Source organism: Arachis duranensis, chromosome 3 (genome assembly GCF_000817695.3).
Source record: "Arachis duranensis cultivar V14167 chromosome 3, aradu.V14167.gnm2.J7QH, whole genome shotgun sequence".
Taxonomy (NCBI): Eukaryota; Viridiplantae; Streptophyta; class Magnoliopsida; order Fabales; family Fabaceae; genus Arachis; species Arachis duranensis.
This window is the reverse complement of record NC_029774.3, coordinates 132,939,903-132,954,316: the sequence shown is the minus strand read 5'-3', so window position 1 is coordinate 132,954,316 and position 14,414 is coordinate 132,939,903.

Genomic DNA, 14,414 nt, shown 5'->3' with positions numbered 1-14,414 from the left:
AAAAATATTTTTGTCTAAAAAATTAAAAAGACAATTTTAATAAAAAAATATTAAGAATAATTCTAAATAAAAAATTACGTTGAAAATAGTTTTAATTTTAACCTTTAACATTAAAAATTAAAATAATACTTATTACTTAAAATTTTTATCAATTTTATATAAATATTAGGGTAGCAAACTTTTACTATATATATGACACGTGTATGTGTGTGTGTTTTTTTTTTCTTTAAAGGATATTTGATGTTGGTTGTTAATTAATAGTACCTGAGAAAGGATTGCCATGTATTTCAATTCAAAGGAGTGGGACCCACAAATCTAAGTGAGCTGTCCTATATATTTTGACACATTTTAGCGTCTCCACTGACATCTATCTCCCGTTATATATCTTTCTTTTCACGTACCCCACAAGACCATGAACACCCCCACCCCTACCGATAAAACTGACCAAAGATAAAGAATATGGAAAAAGAAAGGTGTACGAAAATGAAAGCCTACCTAGCTAGCTACCCTGTTCATCATTATTCATCCAATAAACTGATGAAACCCCCTTTTTTTTTATATTTTTCTTCATGGATATTCTATAGCGAGAATTTTAATTTTTAAGTATTCTCCATATGAATCCCTTAGCTAGAAAAATTTGTGTATATCTTCAGTGTGCCGAAATTCCTATATATGTATGGGTGAGTGTGGTGAGTGTGGTGAGTGTGATGTGTGACTATGTCAAACAAATAATTCAATATATGCATGTGGCAATCAATTAATCTAATTAAAATCTTTGCCGACTGTCCTTTCTCCCATAATTATTTTAATTCCGTATGATATATTAATAAAGATTATTCCGTATATATAGATTTTAATTTGTGGGCGTATATGCATGGACAAAGATGGCTGCTTCGTCGACATGAACACCAAACCCTTTTTAATTTATTGAGACTATTAAAAATATATTCGAATAATTTTATTATTCACAAAAATATATTATATTTTTATTTTATTTTTTAAAAATATTATTGATTGTTAACAAAAAAATTTATTAAACAAATATATACTTAACAAAATATAACCAAATTTTAAAAATAAAAATATTTCATTTATTTTTTTAATCTCTTTTTTTCATCTATTTACAAATTTGGTAAGTCTCTGTGCAAAAAGATACACTAAATCAATATAGTTTTGGAGATATATATATTATTCTAGAATATTATTTCAAATACTTGCATTCAGGTATGATCTCTAGCTTAATTATTTCTCTTATGGCTCATATTAATTTGAGCGTCGGAGTTCTTGCAGGAACACCCCACCATTAAAAATGACAAACTCGGAATATTAGGAACTCGAAATAGGAGGATGGCAGCAACATTGTGTCTCTAATCTACTTTCTGCAATTTTATTCAGGTAACTCCTAAATTTGGAATAGTAAAAACACTTCTGAACAATGGTGCCATCTGTAGAGACACGTTACTTGTCACATTATTCTCTTCATTCTAAGTTCTACTCTGAATTTAGCACAATACATGTTTACAAGAAAAATAATATAAAAAAAAATAAAAAATGCATGGTCACAAAAGACAAGCATTAAAATATATAATACAAAAATTCTACTAAAGAGATGAAAAAGTTTACAAATTGTGACCATATCACTATATACTTCAAATGTTCAGAATTCTTAAACTAATTAAATGGTCAATGATTTGGAGATTTATTAACAACGTCAAAGTTGTGAAGTAAGAAATCGAAAAAAAAAATATTATAAATTTACTACAAAAATATTACTTGATATCTAGAGATTGAAGTTTACAAAGCCAGAAAACAAAAACTCGTTCTCTATTATGAGAAAAAAGATTGAAAATCCTAATTAAACTCTTTGAAGCCAAACTACTTTCATACTTAGATACATAAAGGTATGATTTATTTTATTTAAATTTTTATAAAATATTTTAGAGCATATTATTATTTAAAAATAATAATATGAAAATTTGTGGTAGAAAAAAACGAATAATCTCTGAATAATTGTTTATTAAAAAAATTCATGAGTCAACCATTCTAAATTAAAAAAATTTATCATTCAATTGTCTAAATAATTGCTTTGGATCGAAAAAAATTTCATTTAGATAGATTGTACTTAAATAAAAAAATTTATATATTAATTTTTTTATTTTAAATTCAATATTTTCATGATTGAGTTACTATTTCAAACATAGAAAATTTAATAATTATTGATTCTAACAACTTTAATTTATTTTGATATGTCTTCATCGAAATCTCAAAAATTCAAACACTCGAGTTTACAAGCTTCGAGTTGAAATACCCACTACAAGAAGTCCTTAAAACTAAAAAATAAAAAATGAAAAGAAATTTCGACATTCAAAGAATTGAAATATCAACTCTTAATCCAAGAATCACAATATGCAACTTTGATTAAAAAAAAATTAACTCCCACTCTTATAAATTGAGGTGATAGCCTATAATTGATAGAAATTATGGTCAGAGTTCAGACTTTATAAGAAAAGTAAGCAAAATAAAAAGTTTTACCTTAAATAATGAGACACTTGGGTTGATATATGAAATTCGAAAAATCTTTCTCGATAGAAAGACATACCGAGTTTAGGAGTCTGTTCTAAAATATTTCTATAAGCCTAATACTAAGAATCGGGTTCAAGAGTAGTATAAGAAGTTCTAAAGAACCAGTTTGATGATTAAATATTCTCTCATATTCAAAAACATATATTATAAAGAGAACACTAACTCTTCATAACTCATTCTATTGTCTAATAACTCAATTTTATGAGGTTAATTGTTACGTTATAACCATCATTCTATTATTAAAAGAAAATATTACAACAATAATTATATATAGATCTAAAAGCATTATATGAAAGGAGATCACAATAAGGCATTAAGTATCTTATGATGAGAGTTGTTCATAAAAAGAGCAACCCACCTAAGAGAACTTTGTAACATTATAACCTCATAATATATGCACTATTTTAAATGCGTGCACTCATGTATGATCTCTAACTTAACTCCTCTTTTGACTCATGCTAATTTGAGCGTCGGATCGGAATTCTTACAGGAACATCCCCCACCATTGAGAGCGACAAACTCGAGACATTAGAAATTCGTAATAGGAGAATAACGATAACATTGTATCTCCAATCTACTCTCTACAATTTTGTTCAGGTAAATTCTAAATTTAGAATAGTAAAAATACTTCTAAACATATGTAAACCAACTTTTTCTGTTAACAATAATACAATAAATATTTTTTTAATAATTTTATTTTTTTGAAATTATAAATTATAAATCCTCTAAAAAATATAAATATTTAAAATAAAAAAATTAACTAATATTAACTAATTACAAATTTATTCTCTATTTTTCTATAATAATAATGCGATTGTTACAGACAAAGTCCAATTAGCTCTTAAGAAACCCACCTGATGAGACCTAACCCAATGATGACTAAAATCCAATAACAAATCCTTAAGACAAGATGAAGAAAAACCCAGGATCAAATGGAATCAACTCTCTTCAGATGCTTCAACGGTTAAGAGACCTCGTATTTCAGAGAGTAAAACACCCCCTATATAAAGGAATAACTAGGCAAAACGTTATGATATGATTATAACAAGTGAACCGTGATAATCATTTATTCAATAAAATCGTTACTTCAGTAGCGACAATAATCACATAAATAAAAGGGAATAAACCGGAAAATAGTGAATTACATTAAAGTATTAAACACATTAAATATTTTTTAACTTAAGCATTAGAGTCAATAACGGATTTAAAAAGTTTTGTTTAGAGAGATAAAATATATATAATTGTTTTAGACAAATGAAAACATAACGAATAAACAATTACGTCAGAACCAACGTTATGAGATAATGCCGAGACTACTATAACAGTTGCACTACCAAAGTCTATAATCGTCGAATCTCGACAATAATAATGCGACGTAAAAGCATTAGATGTCGGAAAAACGGCAGTCCTATAAAACAGAGTTAAAAGGGAAAAGCAACCAATAGGTAAAGAGACGAAATTTCACACTATCTAATACATTACTGACTTTAATATCGAAGTGTCTTGCAGGTTGTCCAATCGGCCTGGTTCTGTACGCGCTGAAATCAGGATCTCTAGTCTTCACCCCTTCAGTTCGTAAACTCACTTTTGGTATGAACATTTGGCGCCGTCTGTGGGGAACTTACTTTGCCAAGAATCATGGCCGAATATCGAATTCACTCCGCAATCAATTTAGAAATTCCATTGAAGGGCCAACACGAGGAGGACGGACACGAGACTGGCGTTAGTGACCTCCCAAGTTAACGGGGAATATTAGACACAGAATCCGCTACTGCAACAGTACTTGAAAAAAGGACAACAAGAGGTACAATTCATTTATTCTTTTATAATTAAGCATGTACCTAGGGAACATAATACACAGACTGATGTATTGTCCAAACTAGCAAACACTAAACCCATAATAGGGAATCATATTCTCATACAGGAGGAGCTTATAGAGCCCATTATAACAAAACCTGATGTTTTGATTTTCTGCTCATCCCTCTTACACTTGGATGGACCTGTTTCGCACATACTTAGAACACAGGACCTTGCCCAGTGATCCTAAGGAAGTAAAAAAGTTACAATTTAAAGCGGCCAAATATACTATGATAAATGGACAGCTATAGAAAAGAGGCGTATCTCAACCATTGTTGAAGTGTTTAAATGACCAACAAACGATGTACATATTGCAAAAGGTTCATGAGGGTTGTCGTAGACATCATTTAGGAGAAAAGTCATTAGCTCAGAAGGTCATCCAAGCCGGATTCTACTGGCTCACTCTCATGAAAGATACCATGGAGTATGTGAAAAAATGTGACAAATGTCAGCAGCATGGTAACTTCCACCAAACACCTCCTCATGAGCTCGTATCCGTGATCCCGACAAGGCCATTTGCCAAGTGGGGCTTGGACCTATTGGGACCTTTTTCACAAGAACCTGGCCAGGTAAAATATCTTATAGTTGCTATAGACTATTTTACCAAGTGAATTGAGGCTACACCCATGTCTGGTATCAGTTATGCTCAATGTCAAAAATTCGTTTGGAAAGAAATTATTGCAAGATTTGGGAACCCCAAGCCCATTGTCAGAGATAACGGGACCTAATTACAGACTCTAGGTTTCGAAAATTATTGTCCGGCTTAGGGATCTGAGAAATATTTGCCTTGGTGGAACACCCGTAGAAAAATAGACAAGTCGAAGCTGCCAATAAGGTGATTCTGAATGTGTTGAAGAAAAGATTGAATGAACACCTGGACTCTTGGGCTGACGAGGTATGGTCAGTACTGTGGTCATACCGAACTACAGTGCACTCCACTACCAACGAGACGCCTTTCAGACTTATCTATGATGAAAAGGCGATAATTCCGGCAGAACTCCAGGAGCCAAGCCCAAGAATGCTTTTGGAAACCTCGGCAACTCATGAGAGGTTGGACCTAATTGACGAAGTCAAGGGAATAGCTAATTTAGCAGAGCAAGCTCTGAAGTAAAGGGTGGCCAAGAGGTACAATACAAAGGTCCAACCTAGAAGTTTTCAAGCAGGGGATTTTGTTCTAAGGCAAGCCGATGCCGAGGTACTAGGAACACGAGGTAAGCTAGCTCCAACTTGAAAAGGACCCTTTAGAGTGAAAGAAGCACTGGAACAAGGTGCATACAAGTTAGAAACTGTGGATGACTCCGAAATCCCGAGAAGTTGGAACACAACCCATTTGAAAAGGTATTATTCTTAGGAAATGTTGGAAGTTTTTGAAAAATTTCCTTTATTTTTGTTACGTAGAGTAAGGGCATTCTTTTGCTATGCGATTAGGTTTTTAATAAGTCCCGCCTTGTATTCAATAAAAGGAACTTTCCTTTTGAACTTACACTTCAAATAAATATTTTTTATTTATCTTACAAACTCATGTTATGATCGGAATGCGCTAAATATCCCTTCAGTCATATAAAGTCGAAATCGAGCTGAAATTAAAGTTTAAAATAAAACGATCTAAGGAAGAAGGATATATAGCAAGCAGATAAGTTAATCCCAATTATAACGAAAACACATAAAGTTAAATTCCAAAGAAACAACAGGAGAAAGTACTGCAAAAAGTACCACAGTTCTGAACTACCAAGTTCAAAATACTTAGCAAAATGAGTAATAAATTACAAATCATAATGTTGAAATAAATTTTTCATCCACCACCTTCTTGAAGGCATTAACTTCGAAGATGTTCAAGTTGGGAGCCTTGAACTTAATCTGGTCAAGGATGTTTTTCTCGGCATCAAACACACAGTCAACAGATGCTTGTTTAGCCTTCCTAACCAAAATGTCGAGTTCTTCAATTTTCTTCATCAACTCGAAAACTTGCTTCTTCAAAGCCATTGCCCTTGAGTCGGAAGCAGCTTTGGCTTACTTCACACTTTTTACCTCGTTCTAAAGGGAAGTTTGCTTACCTTGAAGGTCAGTAACTGAGCTGTTCATCTTTTGAATTCAAGTATTCGCCTCAGCAATCAATTTGTCCTTCGAGAGGAACTCAGAGCAAAGACTCGAGATTTCCACCTCTGCATCTCGAACATAAGTTGCAGAGCACAGGAGCATCCTCTGAACTTGGGAAAGAGAATCCTCCAGAGACATCTTGGCAAGAATTGTCCTGGTGTCCTCGTCCATAAAATGCTGATCCACAAATTCGGGAGCTCAAAACCCCTTATCTAATACATGCATGAAGGAGGTAGGGGTTGAAGCAGCAACATCATCTTATCCAACATTCTTTAGCTTTTTCTTGGCTGGGAAGTTGGTGGGAGAGTCCCCTTCCAAGATATAGACCTCGAGACTTTGCCCTTCCCACCAAGTCACTTCAACCATTTGAGGTTGTGGTTAACAGCTAACAGTGGCAGAAGAGGAAACTTGGTCGTCACCAGCCGTAATTGGAGGTTGGGTTGTCAGTCTCTTCTTCATTTCGGCAATGACTGCAAGTCTCCCGACCATATAAACTAGAAAATAAAGCAGAAGGCAACCCATAAGATAGAGAAACTAAAGATTCACCAAAGCAAGATATAAGGATATGAAAGATAGGAGTCTTACTAATAGCATTCCGAGTAGCTTGCTCGTTTATGAGGATGTCCCTCAAAACTAGATGACACTCATTCCACATCATCATTAATAAATTGATACTAAGGAGTCGGATTTTTGGTGAAAAGACATTATAGTTCCAATAAAAATTAAATATTTTGGTCCTCCAAAGTTAGAAAGAAGGGAGTGGTGTCCTCTACCCCTTCAATCTTAAAGAATCTTTCTTTGAATCTGTGATAGGACTCCTCAAACAAAGTAAAAAATTTTCTATTTACGACACCTCGAAAAGAGATGAATCCACAACCATGAGACCTAAAAGAAACTATCAAAGTGAAAAAAATAAAAAATACCATAAGGGTAGGTTCAATATTCAGAAATGAGCACAGAAGCTCGAAACCTTGGATAATAGCCAGGAGTTAGGATGGAGTTGCAAGGGAGCACATCCGATATGAGTTAGCACGCTCACTTGGAAGTCGAAAAATGGTAAACGGACCCCAATCCTGAAAAACAAGGTCTCAGACATCCACAACCAATCCGGGGCAGTGCCAACGTGTCATTAATGTGGCACAAAAGTTCCTCGGACCTAAGCACAGTGAAAACATACAAGTTGCTAAGATCAGAATAAAAAATAACTTGGGCCTCCCGTAGATTATCAAGTTCTTCTTGCGTAATCATGGTGGGAGTAATCTTAACCTCCTTGTACACCCATGAATAGATGTCCACCTTGAGCTCACTATTCATCCTTTGGATGGGAGCAGGTCGGGGTCTCGGCAGATTCGCAACACTGTCATGTCCTCAGGTCGCGATAATCTTTTTCCTAGCCATCACGAGAAGACCTATATACAGGGGCACCACCACTACATCACCATCATTACGTTTTTAAAGAATAAAAAGTCCTAGAGCTACAAATTCTATGACTCACTTAAGTAGGATACAAAACAAGCCTGAAAAACACATAAGTTTTGGAAAATGGGGGCAAACAAAAATCATTAATTATTTGGGAAAACTCAAAACAGTGGTGCCCCAGCTACATTAAGCCTAATCAAAAGAAATAAACGAAAGAAAAATGCGAGGAAAACTTCAAACAGCACGAATAAATATGAATAATGTGCGAAAGCTTACAAAGAAGAAGAAACTGCAAAGCAAACATGTAGGACAAGAAAAAAGACTAAAAAGTTCCACTAACCTTAAATGAAGGTGTTATGGGCGCTAGCAGAAGAAGCGACGTCGGCAAAGAAGGCGACGGAGAGGGAAGACCAAACAAAAGAAGTTCACTGGGAAGAAGGAGAAACTGTTCGCGATAAGGAAAAATTTTAGAAAATGAAAATGGACAGGTGAAAATAAAAAGTTATTTAATTTTAAACTAATGTTGCATATGAGAGACAAATTTGAGAGTGGGACTGACGGTTCGTAGAACAAAGGAATTATAACCACCTTAAAATTAAAAGAAATTATTTACTTTCTTTTAATAAACCCTTCAAAATCCCAATCTAGAGGCGGGTTCGACTTCCTGAACTCGGATGCCCCTGACCAAAAAGCCCAGTTCCAGGAATTCGAGTTGAAAACACTGTTCTAGACAAATGAGAACATAACGGATAAACAATTAGGTCAAAATCGACGTTACGACATAACGCTTAGACTACCATAACGGCTGCACCACCAAAGCCTATAACTGTCGAATCTCGACAATAATGACGCGACGTAAAAGCATTAGATGCCGGAAAAACGGCAGTCCCACAGGATAGAGTTAAAAGGAAAAATCAACCAACAGGTAAAGAGACAAAATTTCACACTACCTAATACACTACTGACTTTAGTATCGGAGTATTTTGTAGGTCGCCCACCCGGCCTGATTCTGTACACGCCTAAGTCAGGATCTCTAGTCTTCACCCCTTTGGTTCGTAAACTCACTTCTTGTACGAACAATAACATAACAATAATTTTTATAAATAAAATTTGTTATTATAAACCATAATTAATTTTAAAATTATCTAACTAATAAATTAAAATACTAAAATAATAATTTAATAAAAAGTTATTTAAAAATTCATCTTTCGTACAAATTAGAAGTCGATTATTTATTATATTCATATATAGTTAAAAAAGTTCTTTCAATTAATATCATTGCTAAAAAAATAATTTTATGACATGCAATGATGAGATGTTTTTGAAATATATCTCTAATACTAAAAAAAATGTATAAACCTAAATTAATTTATTAATAAATATAATATTATTAAATTATTTTCTATTAAATAATTAAAATAAAATTTTATATATTTATAAATGATTAAAATCAAATATGACAAGGTAATTCAATAACATTGTGGGTTTGTAGTTGTGAAAAGTTCAATAACATTGGTTGTAGAGAGTTCAATAGCATTGTGTCCTTGTGATTATGGGGTCAAATTTATTTGTATATTAAGGACAAATAAAATTTATTACTAAGTATTATTTGAGAATTTTCTAAAATTCAATGGATACCCCCACACTATTACAAGTGCATCCGTTCCTTATTGGAATATCTTTATAAGTTACCCTCTCGACTTAGTTTGCAATTGGTCGAAATAAAGATTTATTGTCTTCCTGTAATTTTGGAAGTTGTACGGTGTCACCAAACATAAATCTTTATATATAACTTCTTACATAATTAAATTTCTGTCGAAATTCTTCTTGTTGATTTTATTTTGCAATTATATATGCAAAACTATAGGACTAGTTTGTTTGTGCACTTGACAAAAAATACTTCTTGAAATAGAAAATTAATTTATATTGAATATATATATATGGAAGTTGTTTTTTTGAAAACAAAAATAATTAGTTATTTAAATATGACAAATATAAATACTTTTTCATATAAAATTACAATTATGGTTCATAAAAGGCTATCTTCTGTAACATGGCGTTTTTGAAAAATTAGAAGATATAGTTATCTTATTATATATATTTATTAGAATAAAATAAAAAAATTCTATGAAAAGATTAAAATGACAAATTTTTCTCCTTAAAATAATTTTTTTTTTTCTACCAATCTCTTTAAGATAACTCATGTCCCGGAAACATAGTCTTCTGCCACTTCCACCATTTGATTCAAACATCGTTTATGCATAATCACTCTGGAACGAACCACATGCTTTTTATCAAATTAACTTTTGTGTTTGATACTATATGGTTATCTTCTCTTGACGATTTGATTTTGGGGCACTATATTCCAGGTTTAAGTTTTAGTTTTTGGAGTAATTCAGATTTGCATTTCACTCTGATTTGAGGATAAATTCCTGTAGGTTTTTATTAATACTCGTTGCTTGTTTTCCCTCAGACTCGTGAATTTTGAACCAACTATAAAAAAAATTCTCTCTTCAAATAATGACTAAAAAATAAAACAAGTGATTATTTAAAAAAAATACTTGTTTTATTCTAAAGCTCAAACAAACTAACCCAAAAATTTAATTCCAATTGTACCTATGCCTTTATCGAGGCAGACTTCTAATAATATTAAAGAATTATAATATATAATTAAGTAAAAATTTATGTATAATTATTTTTATATAAAATTAATAATTAAAATTTTTTAAATTATTTAATAAATTTATTATATTATTCTCTAATATTTTTAAACTATTAACTTTATATAAAAATAACTCCAAAAGTATTATCGGTATAACTAACAGTTTTGTAGTTATTAATGTTAACAGTTTTGTAATATGCTTTTATAATAATAATATAATAGATCTACTGAAGTCCTTATATTGTTGTTTTATGCTTTATACTAAATAATCTTAACCTGAACTTTCCCCAAATTTCATGCTTAAAACCTGTGTCCTATAGCGAAGGATAGGAATGTTAATTTGACTCTTAGCTTACTTTATTGGGATCGTGAGGTAGGTAAGAATTGATATTTTGATAAACTCGCTACAAGTCTTTTTTTTTTAAATAATTAGAAAATAAAAAAAATAATTAAACAAAAAAAAATCTAAAGGATTAAGAAGGTGCACGACATTTTCTTTAGATACTTCTTTCAATATTTTTTTTAAATATTAAAAATTTTACATGATGTAAATGTGATCTTATCGTCATTTTTATTATGTTGTCTGTCACTATATTTATATCTCTCAATATTAAACATAAATCAATGTGCCACTTCCAAATCATAATGTCTCTGATTTTAAACACCAAAAGATCTACACAAACAACATTATCATAGAAATTGGTAATAAGATTAAAAATCTCTAGACAATCTGTTTCGTAAACCACATCTCTTTGCCTCAAGTTCTAGGCTAACAGAATATTTCTCCAAATAGCAAACAACTCTTCTTAAAAAATATACTTGCTCTCAATAGTTCTCAAACAACCTCTTTGCCAAAATTCCTTTCAGTCTCTGCTAACACAGGCAAAACCAATCCAATCATCAGAACCTGAATAACTAGCATCACAATTGATCTTAAAAGTACTCATCGAAGGAGGAATCCAAGAGTAACTAATCGTAGAAGGAATAGATACTCGATGGAAAGCTCATTTTTCAAGGCTAAAGCCATACTAGCCACTTTAAAAGGAGGCCAAGGCTCATGGTTATTAAATATCTCATTATTCCTAACTCTCCAAATCCACTAAAGACTAGAAAAGAATCTAAAGAAGTACTCTTTGCCATGGAACAAGAAATCATTCTTCAAATTCAGAGGATGACAAAAAATTTCTAAAATCTGTCAAACAAGCTGAGCTTTGGACAATCTCGAATACAATGAGAAACAGTTTCTTGGCAAGTTAGGCAATTGAGGCAACTATTTGAAGGTGACATACCTCTCCTGAAATGAAAAACAGCAGTGGACAATGTTGCTCACAGACAAAGCCAAGACAAGAATTTAATCTTTTCCGGAACAATTTGACGCCAAAGCTAAAGCCAATTCTCTCTCTCTTTCTAGCTAAACATCTTCTTGCAAAGCTATAGGTAGCCAGTGCGAACATCATAAACCTTAGTCTCCCCCCAAGTCCAAGTCCAGCCAATCACAGAACCTGCTTGAACATCCGGGTTGTAGAAGAGAATTTTGAGGAGAATAGATATTCTCAAGGTGCCATCCTCCAACCGATCAAAGATCTCAAATTCGAATATCCGAATCAGAAATGTGAACATAATCCAACTCATTAATAAGCGGCCCATCTTTCTTCCATTTAAAAAAGCAAAAATTCTTATTCAAATCTCCAATACACCCATTAAAACCATTTTTTAGAATATCCCAAGTTCTATACAGACTCCTCCAAACATAAGATCTGATATCTCTAAAACGGCTAAAATTGTCACCCAAAGAAGATCGATATTTATCAGCCAACAGTTGAATCTAAAGCTTATGAGAATGATGAAAGAATTGTCAAACTAGCTTCCGAAGAAGAGCAATATTAGCACAAAACGGGTCTTTAATTCCGAGACCACTAAACTTCTTTGGGATGACCAACACCTTCCAACTAATAAGATTTAGCCCCCAACCATCAGCTTGACCTTTTCAGAGAAAATTTCTCGTCGTAGTTGCTATAGAATTTTTTATCCCTTTGAAAAAGAGAGAGACTTGCATACGGTAAATAGGAATAGCAGAATTTGTTATCCCTTTCAGAGCATTCCTGTCCTGTTGAGTAATCGCCCTTTTCATCTAACCAGCCTTCCCCTGATCTTATCCAAAACCTCATTGAAAGATGCTCGGGTAACTCTAGATAGGCTAAGAGTAACTCCGAGATATTTTTTCAAGTTCTGGACAAATCTAATAAAGGACACCCCAGTAAAGATTTCTTTTTTGTCGTGAAAATATTATGGGAACACAACACCTTAAACTTCTCTATATTAACCTTTATTCCAGAAGCTTTATAAAAACTTTCCAAACCTGCCATCACATTTTGAACTTATCATTTCTCCGTTTTACAGAAAAGAAGCAAATCATCGACGAACATCAAATGAAAAATTCTGGGACCCCCTCTAGAAATAACAACCGGCTTTAACCGCACCAAATCAACTTGATGATTAATCAAGCATGAAAATCTCTCCATGCATAACACAAAAAGATATAGTGACATAGGATTTCATTGACGAAGACCCTTGCTAGGAGTAAAACTATCTAATTTATCATCATTCCAAAAAATAGATAATGAAGATGAAGTGACACAGCTCATAATTAGGTTGACCGTAGGAATAGGAAAACCAAATTTCATGAGGGTCTGATTTAGAAACCTGCAATCAGCTCTAGTAAAAGTTTTCTCCAATCCAATCTTAAACACTAGAGTTCCTTTCTTCAATTTAGTCTTTTTCATGAAATGAAGAACCTTTTGCACTATAATAATATTATCCAATGCTCTCCTTCCTGAAATAAACCTTTCTTGGAGATGGACAACAATATCGGTCAGACGAGGACAAAGTCTGTTGAACGGGACTTTAGTAATGACCTTGTAGATTACATTACAGCGACTGATCAGTCTAAACTCCTTCATCGGTACCGACGAATCCACCTGAAAAATTAGAACCAGAAGAGTCTCCATCATCTTTGGATCAACAGCATCTCCAGCAAAAGCTTTCCTAACCATATTCCAAACATTAGAACTAATAATTTTTCGATATTCCTTGAAGAAGTAAGATTGGAATCCATCCGGACCCATAACCTTAAAAGAGTTCATGTCAAAAACAGCTGCCGTAACATCCTCTATAGTAATAGGCATAGTAAGACTACAATAGACTTCCTCATTCGAAGAAGGAAGTGGAACTTCATCCAGACTCCCCAAATCAACATCTTTTGACTGACAAAATAAGTTTTTGTAGAAAGATTCAGCTTTTCTGCTAAAAACCTCTGGATCCGTCTCCCACATGCCATCTTTAAGAAAAATACCACAAATTTTATTTATCTTCCATCTCATAAGGGTCTAAACATAGAAGAAGTTAGTATTTCTGTCTGCAAATTTTATCTACTGTTCTTTGAATTTTTAAAATAAAAAAATTTCTCTTATACAAGAATGGTATTATAATGCTTAATTATCTGTTGTTCCTTTTGATGCATGAGAGAGTCTTTTTTCTCCTCCAAACACTACTTAATATAGTTGATTTAATGCTCCAGCTAGTTCATATTTTCTAACAAAGATGTTATCAAACACTATAAAATTAATTTGATGCACTATCCACTAACATTGTCACCATGGCAATCATCCAGGTCCTTCCCAATGCCATTCAAAACCCTTTCCACTTCTTATGCCCCCAGTCTTTTATAACTGCAAGTGATCGAACCAACTCTTTCCATTATTTATTTCTATTGTGTTGGCATTGAATTCAGTTATGA